Source organism: Dendrobates tinctorius, unplaced genomic scaffold (assembly GCF_039654945.1).
Source record: "Dendrobates tinctorius isolate UK_male_01 unplaced genomic scaffold, ASM3965494v1 ptg000032l, whole genome shotgun sequence".
In the NCBI taxonomy this organism is placed as follows: Eukaryota; Metazoa; Chordata; class Amphibia; order Anura; family Dendrobatidae; genus Dendrobates; species Dendrobates tinctorius.
Genome location: NW_027361700.1, coordinates 2,888,815 through 2,901,185, shown reverse-complemented (window position 1 = coordinate 2,901,185; position 12,371 = coordinate 2,888,815).

Here is a 12,371-nt window from a genome sequence, read left to right as displayed (position 1 = left end):
GATGTCAGAGGGGCAGTGGTAGTGAGAGAAATTCAGATGTCAGAGACTGCAAGGTATAGACTCAAATCCAGGATGGTCCTTTGTTTTTTTAGATGGTTGGAACTAGAGATTCACAGGTCTCTGGTCCAGCGTCCAGGTCAGTGCTACCTGGTGGTTGGACAGCAGGCTGTGAATCCCTTACCTTCTGGCTTTCCCGGTGCAATTTTTGATTAACCAGGACTTGTGACGTCATCTGTGCATCCTGCTCATCTTTAGTTAGGACCTCAAGATTTATTTTTTGTTCATTCATTCACAGTTGTAGCAACCATAACTTTCGTGTCTTTATGTAGCTTCACTGTATGACATTTGAATTTTTTTGTGTCTGTAAGGCCTTGTTCACACATTGCAAAAATACTATGTTTTATGTTTTCTGCAGGTGTCCGCATCAAACCACACAAACCACACAATAAGGCTGGAGTCACACCTCCATAATTCTCATGCAAGAATCACATCGTAAAACTTGCCCTGGCCGGCACCTCTCCTGACCTGAGCTTGAAAGCTGCATAGTAATCCATTATGCTGTCATGCTCAGGTCAGGAGAGGTGCCGGCCGGTCCGTGAAATGCGATGCGCTTATCGCACGAGAAATATGGCAGTGTGACTCCAGACAAATAATTGTCTCTGGTTATTGCTGCATTTATTTTATGCCTCTCCCCCTTATTTGATGTGTTTCTGGTTCAGATGTAAAGTTGTGTTTTAATAGTACAGTTTGATTCTGCACTTATAAAAGTAACTACAGTTTTTTTAGATGCGTTTTTTTAGGCTCCACATAGAAGACAAGGTATTAAAAAAGCACCAAAACCGCAGAAATCACATCCACTTGCTTGTACAGTTAAACACAGCAGAATTTCTCTGCAAAAATAAAAAACCTGCAGAAAAACACAGCATTTACCCTACATATGAACACGGTCTAAATGTCTAAGCAAAGTGGATGTGATTCCATTAAATCTCTGCCCCCTGGGCATCCACTGCTGATCTCACAGGTTTCGGTGCTTTTTTTTTATGTATAGGTTTCTACGTGGAGCCTGAAAAAAATGCAAGGAAAAAAATATCAAAGATTTTCTTTAGTATTAAAAAAGCATTAAAAATGCGGCTTCACATCTGCACTCATTGAATATGGAGGTACAAGCCAAAAAAAAAACGCAGCAAAGATGCAATAATCAGAGAAGATTGTTATTGCGTCATGTGGTACAGACACCTGCAGAAAATGTGTAGAAAAAAAGCAGTAGAAAAAATGCAGCATTTGGGCTATGTGCACACATTGCAGATTCCGCTGCGGGTTTTTCCAAGCGGAAATGCAGGTAAAACCGCAGGTAAAGTGACCTGCGGTTTTCCTGCGATTTGGTCTGCGGTTTTGCCCTGCGGTTTCACACCTCTACTATGGTAAAGGTATGAAACCGCTGCGGAAACCACCCAAACAATTGACATGCTGCAGCTTGTAAACGGCAGCAAAACCGCGCGGAAAAAAACGCACCATCAGCACAGCGTTTTTGAAACCCCATAGGGTTTCATTGTACTGTACATGGTCAGCGGAACTGCTGCGTTTCCGCAGGGCCAAAACCGCTGCGGAAATGCAGCAGAATCCGCACCGTGTGCACGTAGCCTTAGGGTATGTGCACACACTGCGGATTTTGCTGCGGATTCGCAGCGGATTTGTCCCTGTGGGTCCGCAGCAGATTCTCCTGAGGTGTACAGTACCTTTATTTCCTATGGCAATAAAAAAACGCAGTGCACATACTCGGATTTTTCAGCGTGGATTTGCTGCGGGTTACAAACTGCAGCATGTCAATTGTTTGTGCCGATTCCGCAGCGGTTTCCTACCTTCACCATTGTGAGGTGAGAAACCGCAGGGCAAAACCGCAGGCTAATCCGCATGTAAACCGCAGGTATTTTGACCTGCGGATTTACCTGCAGATTTTACAAAATCTGCATGGAGAAATCAACAGCACAAAAAACTACGTGGGCACATAGCCTAAGGCTGCAAATGAACAGGCTCAGATGGACCAGCCGTATAACTCGTGCAAGAATCCCATCGCACTGCACGGACTGCCCCGACACCTCTCCTGACCTGAGAAGACAGCATGATGGATTACTATGCAGATGTCAAGCTCAGGTCAGGAGAGCCCACAGTCAGGACTAGGTTTACTAGTCAAGTTATATGGCCGTCTGACCCTGCCCTTACAATTCTATTATATTTTTTATGGGTGTCATAGAGAAAAAATATCAATCAAAACATTTTTTATGCCATTTACCAATCCCCATAAATAATCTGTTCACTGTGTTGTGCAGATCGTTACACTGTTATGTGCTGATTTGTGATGTTTATTTAAAAAACCACATTAAAAATGACATTATTTTAAGTGTTTTCATTTTTTTTAGTCATTTTACATGATGAAAAAATTATTTTCTTCTCCCTCTAGAATAGAGACAAAAAATCCACTGCTATGCACAATCTATCAGTACAATCTGTCTGTGGAGTCAGAGCCTGCAATTCAGATCAAGTATACAAAATTCTCCCTAGTACATCACCAGAGCTTGTGGTTCAGGTGATTTATCTTCTACCTGTAATGATGAGGTTTGTTGGTTGTAAATTCAATTACTGGAGAGACTCACAATAAAAATTCTTATTGCTTTTTATTTTTTTGTAGTTTTGTGTGGAATAAAAAAAATCTGAATTTTCTTCACCTCAGTATACAAGTACAAATGCATATACTGATGTATCCAATGTACAAGTATAGTCTGCTTCTGGGGTCACTGCCTGCAATACATCTCAAGATTGCCAAATTCTCCCATTTGTATCATTATGAGCTTTGACTCATCCATAAGGCTGCTTCCTGTAAACGGGGCTGTGAGTTTGAGTTCTGGGGAGACCAAACACAGGATAAGTGAATAAATATAAATTATGCAGAGAGTGTCCCTGTCCCCTGTGGAGGAGGAGCTACAGAGTGATGAAGAAGATGTCAGAGAGAGATGAGCATAGAAGCTGGGGTAACAGGCCAAATTAACCCCTGTCTGGATTAAACCTGGATATAGTTTGGCCCAGACCAGTATATTCCCCAGGGAATAAACTGTCCTAGGCCAAACTATACCTGGCTACAATGTACCCTTCTATTTCATGATCCTTTATAAATGAGATAGATTTTAGATGACATTTTTTAATAACTTAAAACTGACTTACATGTAATGAGAAGGTATTTGTGTTGCTCATCATGTGATGAAGATTAATATTACCATACAATGTGACTGGTAACTGACAACAGTCATAACATCTGAGATTACACTGTTGTCCAGTAAGATACCATATATAGTCCAGTATAAGCCGAGGCACCTAATTTTGCCACGGAGAACTGGGTAAGCTTATTGACTCAAGTATGAGCAGGGTATGCAATGTCCCCCTCATCCCTACCCTGGTCCTAGTATGCGTGGCTCCCCCCGTCCTGTCCTGGTATGCGTGGCTCCCCCGTCCTGTCCTGGTATGCTTGGCTCCCCGCCATTGCTGTCTTGGCATGTGTGGCTCCCCTGTCGATGTCCTAGTATGCGTGGCTCCCCGTCGCTGTCCTGGTGTGCGTGGCTCCCTCCATAGCTGTCCTGGTATGCGTGGCTCCCCCCTCCCATCCTGGTATGTGTGGCTCCCCCCTCCCGTCCTTGTATGCTTGCTTCATATTACGAAAAAAACCCATCCTACTCACCCTCCAGCGTATCCTCGCAGCATCTTGTTCCTGCTTCCAGCAGCTATTCCTGTGCTGAGCGATCACGTGGCACCGCTCAGTAAGGTAATGAATATTCCCTCTACGCCTATGGGAGTGGAGACGTGTGCATATTCATTACCTTAATGAGCGATGCCACGTGATCGCTCAGCACAGGAAGTGCTGCCGGAAGCCGGCACAAACGAGATGCTGCGAGGGCGTCAGGACCAACGAGATGCAGGGCACGCTGGAGGGTGAATATGATGTCTTGCACAAGGAAAGACTAGAAGCAATGGGATGAAGCTGAATGGGAGGAGACACAGATTAGATATTAGAAAAAACTTTTTGACAGTTAGAGTGATCAATGAGTGGAACAGGCTGCCACGAGAAGTGGTGAGTTCTCCTTCAATGGAAGTCTTCAAACAGAGGCTGGACAGACATCTAACTGGGATGATTTAGCGAATCCTGCTTTGAGCAGGGGGTTGGACCAGATGGCCCAGGAGGTCCCTTCCAACTCTACGATTCTATGATTCTATGATTCTTCTGGAAGCTGGCGGCTGCGGCTGCAGCTGTCACTGTGCGCGCTATAAGAGAAATTAATATTCATTTCTCTTTAGCAGCAGCACACGTTGTAGCCACAGCCGCCGGCTCCTGCCTCTGTCACCCACTGCTCCGCCGCTTGCACTCCCCCCGCTGGCCGTCTGAGACACTTGACTCATGTATAAGCCGAGGGGTGCGTTATCAGCACAAAAAAATGTGCTGAAAAACTCGGCTTATACACGAGCAGGGCCATATTTAGCGTTTATGCTGCCCTAGGCACTTTTATTGCTGCCTCCCCCATTGGTGAGTATGACTAATGCAGACAAGGTCGGCAGTGACTTAGGCTACTTTCACATCAGCGATTTTTGCCATTCATGGCAGATCTAGCAGTTTTTCCACATCTGCCACGTAACGGATCACTTACAGCAACACTGCGTTCGGCCTCATTTATTCTCTATGGGGGAATGAATGAATTTTCGGGGTCCCTTGAGACTCCGCCCAGGCTCCACCCCAGCTCCGCCTCCACCGCCCACTCTTGGAAAAACTCAACTTCTTTACCACGTCCTCACCTATCAGATATTAACAGTTCCCATCAAACACCAGATCACATTCATAACCAGCAGCTTTTGTTCTGGCCAAAAGAACCGCCATGGCACGGTAGACTCTTTTGGCTGGCCCTACGCTACTCTAAACTATTAAAAATAAATATATTTTTATGTATTTTTTTTTAAGGGAGTCACATACATTTTTTTTAAATGACCATTAATACCACATACAAGGGACAAATATCATCACACCATGACCAGACCACATAGTGACCGAATAATACCACATGCAAGGAATAAATACCGCCACACCATGGCCAGACCACATATTACTACCACACAGTGACTGAATAATACTACATGCAAGGAACAAATACGGCCACACCATGACCAGACCACATCTTGCCACCATATAGTGACTGACTACTACAGTACTGATCATTAATAAAAAAAATAACAACACTAAGTGCTATTGTACACAGGAATTCTGTATTTACTGTCAGTGTACAGGTAATACAGTGATCACTGGTGACATTATACACAGTAGCTCTGTATATAGTGTCAGTATACAGGTAATACAGTGATCACTGGTGACATTGTAGTGTCAGTGTACAGGTAATACAGTGATCACTGGTGACATTATACACAGGAGTTCTGTATATAGTGTCAGTGTACAGGTAATACAGTGATCACTGGTGATATTATACACAGGAGTTCTGTATATAGTATACAGTGTATAGCAGGGCCGGACTGGGACTAAAATTCAGCCCTGGCAATTGAAGTTACACAGGCCCACTAGTCACATGGTGACTATATAATATCTTTGTACACTTGTAGGTTACAAGAAGCGAGAGATTAGCACGACTATATAACATGTAGTCACAGCTGTGCCCAGTATTTCAGCTCAGTTCTATATATTGCTTTTAGCTGCAGTACTCCTCCCAAAGCTCTGTCCCCTTTTGGACACACGGTGACAGAATTCCTGGCAGAACTGCTATCCATTGGGCAACCAGACCCCTGGTCATAGCCGCCCCTATCATACCTCACAACTTTTGAAGAAGGGAAAGAGGGACAAAGACTGCGGCGCACAAATTTTAGGCCACGCCTGGCCACACCCATTTCACAACTAGTCACACCTATGTCTACTCCCAACCGCACCCATTTAGCACTGCTGATCACACTGACTGGTACTGAGGGCACAGTGGCTGGCATTATGGCCACATTTGCTGGTACTGTGAGCACACTGACTGGTACTAAGGAAGAGAGAAAACAGAGAGAGAGAAAAAAGAAAACAGAGAGAGAGTGTTATGAATGAGTCACAGTAGGAGGCAAAAGCAGAAATACAAGCTAAGTCCAGAAAACCAGAGAAGTTGGCAACTATCAGATTGCAGACCCCTGAACCTATCAACACAACTAGCAGTAGCCGTGGGGGGTTCCTACGATGCCCTAGACCCCTCGATCACAGCCGGAGAATTACATAGGCCTAAAGAAAGAAAGGGGAAATCTAAACTGCCCCAGAGCAGACCCCAAAGCAATAGGCAGCACCCAACATATAATGATGGTGAAGCAAGATGAAAAAACTAACACAGACAGAAAGATAGACTGAGCAAAGACGGGGCCCAAAACTACCTAGATAGGAAAGGACAGGAAGGCTGCTGTCTGCAATCTGCCAAAACCCTATCAAAGACATAAGCCAACAAGCTGATATGAAAAAGGCCCTGAAGCAGCTAGGCTTCAAAAACTAAATCAGCACTCAGGTATTTTCAGAAGACAGAGCTAAATGAATTCAGCACACCCCAGCAGGGAATGGCAGAAATCCAGAAAAACAAAGCAAAACAAAGTCAAAGCACCAAAGCAAAAGGCCGAGCAGCAAACTTAGCTTTAGAGGAGCAGGAATTCAGACTGGTCTCCAAGGATCCCACAGAGAAATCACCCGCAGGGCAGAAGGGCGTCGGCAGCCTTATATCCAGTCAGTAACTCCACTCAGCCAGTCATCATCATCAGCCTCAAGTGTTTGATAATCAGGCTCACTACCTTTCTTTACCAGAAGAGGGAGTTCCTCGGGCCTCAGTAATGAAGGGGAAAATTAACTCACAACAGTACCTCCCCCTTGAGGAGGGGTCACCGAACCCTCAACGACGCCACCAGGGCGATCAGGGTGAGCCCGATGAAAGGCACGCACCAATCTTTTGGCATGAATATCAGAGGCAGAGACCCAGGAATTATCCTCCTGACCATAACCCTTCCACTTAACCAAATACTGGAGTCTCCGTCTAGCCAGACGGGAATCCAGTACTTTCTCTACCTCATATTCCATGTTACCTTCAACCAATACAGGGTCTGGAGGTGCCACCCCCGGAACAACAGGTTCAACAAACCTCTTCAACAAAGATTTATGGAACACATTATGGATTTTAAATGTGACAGGAAGAGCCAAACGAAAAGAGACCGGATTAATAATCTCCACAATCTTGTAAGGTCCAATAAATCTAGGCTTAAACTTAGGAGAAGCCACCTTCATAGCAATATTTTTTGATGATAACCACACCATATCACCAACCTTAAACTGGGGACCAATGGTCCTATGTCGGTTGGAAAACCGCTGGGCCTTTTCCTGGGAGAGAGATAACTTATCCACCACTTGGTCCCAGATCTGGTGCATTCTCTCCACCACAGTGTCAACACCTGGGCAGGCAGAGGGCTGCACCTGCCCTGAAGAAAATCGAGGATGAAACCCAAAGTTACAAAAAAAAGTGACATCAAAGTGGCAGAACTAGCTCTATTATTTAAAGCAAATTCGGCCAAGGGCAAAAATGAAACCCAATCATCCTGATCAGCAGAAATAAAACATCTCAAATATGACTCCAAGGTCTGGTTTGTTCTCTCTGTCTGCCCATTGGTCTGAGGGTGAAAAGCAGAGGAGAAGGACAACTGAATTCCCAGCCTGGAACAGAAAGTTCTCCAAAATCTAGACACAAACTGGACTCCTCTGTCAGATACAATGTTCTCAGGAATCCCGTGCAAACGAACCACCTGTTGTAAAAACAGGGGCACCAACTCAGAGGAAGACGGCAACTTAGGGAGTGGTACAAGATGAACCATCTTAGAGAACCTATCACAAATCACCCAAATAACAGTCATCCTCTGAGAGACAGGCATATCAGAGATGAAATCCATTGAAATATGGGTCCATGGCCTCTTGGGGACAGGCAAAGGCATCAACAACCCACTAGAGCGAGAACACGATTTAGACCGGGAGCACGCCCCACAGGACTGCACAAAATTCCTGACATCACGAGACAAGGAGGGCCACCAAAAAAACCGACTCAGCAGAGCAATGAACTTCAGACATCACTCTCTTCTTCCACTGGTCAGGAACATACAACTTTGCACTGGGACAACGCTCAGGTTTGTCCTCCTGGAACTCTTCCAGAGCACCTCTCAAATCGGGCGAGATGGCAGAAAGAACTACCCCTTCGCCTAAGATGGTAGCAGGCTTGGTCACCACAGGAGAATCAGTAAAGAAGCTCCTAGAGAGGGCGTCTGCCTTGACATTCTTTGTTCCAGGAAGAAAAGAAACCACAAAATCAAAACGTGTAAAAAACAATGCCCACCTAGCCTGTCTAGGGTTCAAGCGCTTAGCCGACTCTAGGTAAATCAAATTCTTGTGGTCAGTGAGGACCACAACTTGATGCTTAGCTCCCTCCAACCAATGTCTCCACTCCTCAAATGCCCATTTCATGGCCAACAGTTCCCTATTCCCCACATCATAGTTACGTTCAGATGGAGAGAACTTTTGGGAAAAGAAAGCACAGGGATTCATTTTAGATGTTACAGGATCCTTTTGGGACAAAACAGCTCCTGCACCAATCTCAGAAGCATCCACCTCTACCTGGAATGAAAGTGAGACATCAGGTTGACGCAAAACCGGGGCGGAGGTGAATCTTTGCTTCAACTCCTGAAAGGAAGAAACAGCCTCCGGAGACCAATTTAACACATCAGCACCCTTTTTAGTCAAATCAGTCAATGGCTTGGCAATACTAGAAAATTTTGCTATAAATTTCCGATAAAAATTAGCAAAACCCAAAAACTTCTGGAGGGCCTTCAAAGAAGTGGGCTGAACCCAATCGTGAATGGCCTGTACCTTGGCCGGGTCCATTTCAATAGTTGACGGGGACAAAATAAATCCCAAAAAAGAAATCCTCTGTACTCCAAAAAGGCATTTAGATCCTTAGATCCTCATAATAAAATGAACTCACAACAGAGAGAAAGAAAGAAAGGAGAGCGAGAGAGAAAGAAAGAACAGAAAGAGAAAGAAGAAAGAACAGAGAGAAAGAGGAGAAAGAAAGAAAGAACAGAGAGAGACAGAGAAAGAACAGAGAGAGAAAGAAAGAAGTAAAGAAAGAAAGAAAAAAAGAACATAGAGAAAGAAAGAGAGGAAGGAAAAAGAAATAAAGAGGGGAAAGAAAGAAGAGAGAGAGAAAGAAAAAAGAAAGATTAGAGAGAGAAAGAACAGAGAGAGAAAGAAAATGAGGGAAAGACAGAACAGAGAATGAGAAAGAAAGAACAGAGAAAAAAAGAAACAAAGAGAAAGAAATAAATAAAGATTCTATAAAGATACTATAGCAGCCCGGCTCCCATTGTAGTGCCCACCTGAGCTTCCCGATGCAGGGCATATCATAATCCGCTCACATGGCCGGCATCCCCGATTCTAAGGCGATCCTGCTGTCTGCGCTGTCTGAGGACATGTGATGGATCTGAAGCATTCCTAGTTCCGTCACAATCTCCTCATGAAATTATCTAATTTCTGGTCAGCTTCCGGCAATCACTTCCGGTGGAACGTCATGTGCGAGTTTTAAAATGCTCCTCGGGGCTCCACCGTGTACTCCTGTGTCCGTGGGAAAAGCCCGCTTTTTATGCCTCGTACACGCTTGGCTCCACTCTGTACATCCCGTACACATATGGCTCGACTCCATACACACACGGCTCCGCTCCGCATACCCCATACAGACATGGCTCCGCTCCGCATACCCCAAACACACGCGGCCCCGCTCCGTACACAGAGTACACACATGACTCTGCTCCGTATACCTCGTACACACGCGGCTCCGCTCACATTCACCTTGTACACACACGGCTCTGCTACATCCACCCTGTAAACCCCTCCTGACCCCACACAGAAACTTACCCGCATCCAGCAGTGCACCATGACACCCAGCACAGCAGAGTCCTGCATACACACGGAGGCTCCTGATCATGTGACCCCTGACTCCTCCCCTCCTGTGACCTCATCACAGGTCTTGTGCGCGCAGAGCAGCCAATTGCAGCCTGAGAACTAAGCTGCCTGCGGGGGGGGGGGTCAGAAGTGCCGTGCAGCGTCTCATCTCGTCATTGCAGGAAGGGGACCCCGCATTTGTGTGCAGTGCCTTGGAAGCAGGAACGGATTAAGCGGCCCACTACAGGTACCGGCCCTTCTGGCATTTGCCAGAAGTGCCCGATAGTCAGTCCGGCCCTGGTGTATAGTGTACTGACACTATATTACACAGATATTACAGATATTACAGTGATCCCCAGTGACATTATACACAGGATCTCTGTATATAATATACAGTTTATAATGTCAGTGTACAGGTAATACAGTGATCACCAGTGACATAGACAGGAACTCTGTATAAATTGTCAGTGTACAGGTAATACAGTGATCACCGGTGATAATGTACACAGGAGCTATGTATAGTGTGAGAGTACAGATAATACAGTGATCACCAGTGACATTATACACAATGTCACCAATAAGTGACGAACAGCCCACCGCTGCCACCAATATGTGACGAACGGGCGAGACCGCTGCCACCAAATTGCGACGGACAGCGGACCCTGTGCCACCAATAGGTCACGATCCCACCACAGACACGGGTTTGTCAGCGGACAGAGGGACGTGATGCACTGCCGGCACACGGCTATCACAGGCACAGTGGGGGCTTATCGTAGTTATCCCACCACCGGCACCACATGACAAAAATACAGCAAGCTAATCTTGCTCTAACAATTTACCGCAGGGGGGTATTTTGGATGCCCCACCACTGCTAACAACCTTCCAAGAACTGCGGGAATTTATGTATATCCCACTTCCTCAGTTCCACTTTGGAACTCGCGGCTCTCCGGCACCCCCCCTTACCCTCAGGTCAGTCAGGGAACTGCACCTAGGATAATTAGTCACCGGACGGGCTGCTTGTTGTGCATGGGCCACTAGACTACTGCAGTAAGGGAATTATCAATGCTGTGGCTGCAGCCCCTCATTCAGCATGTAAGACCCATCTGTACTGCCAGCTAACCTAACCAGCTGTGCACACCACGCTGCCACCAGCCACGCTTTACTTAATCAAAGAGTTAATTAAGAGGGTCCGTGACAAACCCCAAATTAGTAGTGATTATCTAAAAAAGACGCATAGTTCGTTTCTTAGAGCATGGAGGCAAACTAATAGATTTTTATCATTTATTCCCAAAAGGGCAGTGATTACATAGATAAAGAATTGTTTCAAAATTGAAACATTAAATGTGTACAAATACAAATATAACATAAAGGGATTAAAAGACAGAAAGTAACACTCACATGTGTTCATTCGGTATCAGGCAGACCATGTGGGGGAGAAGACGGAGCCACACGTCTCCACTCATCTGCACGTCTTGTCAGCACGGACTCAAGGCCATTAACACCCAGAAACTTACGATGAACTTGCAGTCTTCATTGGCCCCTATCTCCTCCCTCTCATGTCCTTATTCTGCACTGAAGTATTACAATGAAACACTTCAAACTGCCCTGGATGATTTTGCACCTCCTATACATAGAACAACATGACAAAGAAAGCGACAACCCTGGCACACCCTGCAAACACATTTCCTGCAGCGGTGCTCCAGGTGTGCTGAACGTCTATGGAGAAAATCCAATCTATATGAAGATTTCATCCATTATAAGTTCATGCTTAGAACATACACTCACTGGCCACTTTATTAGGTACACCATGCTAGTAACGGGTTGGACCCCCTTTTGCCTTCAGAACTGCCTCAATTCTTCGTGGCAGAGATTCAACAAGGTGCTGGAAGCATTCCTCAGAGATTTTGGACCATATTGACATGATGGCATCACACAGTTGGCGCAGATTTGTCGGCTGCACATCCCTGATGCGAATCTCCCGTTCCACCACATCCCAAAGATGCTCTATTGGATTGAGATCTGGTGACTGAGGAGGCCATTTGAGTACAGTGAACTCATTGTCATGTTCAAGAAACCAATCTGAGATGATTCGAGCTTTATGACATGGCGCATTATCCTGCTGAAAGTAACCATCAGATGTTGGGTACATTGTGGTCATAAAGGGATGGACATGGTCAGCAACAATACTCAGGTAGGCTGTGGCGTTGCAACGATGCTCAATTGGTACCAAGGGGCCCAAAGAGTGCCAAGAAAAAATTCCCCACACCATGACACCACCACCACCAGCCTGAACCGTTGATACAAGGCAGGATGGATCCATGCTTTCATGTTGTTTACGCCAAATTCT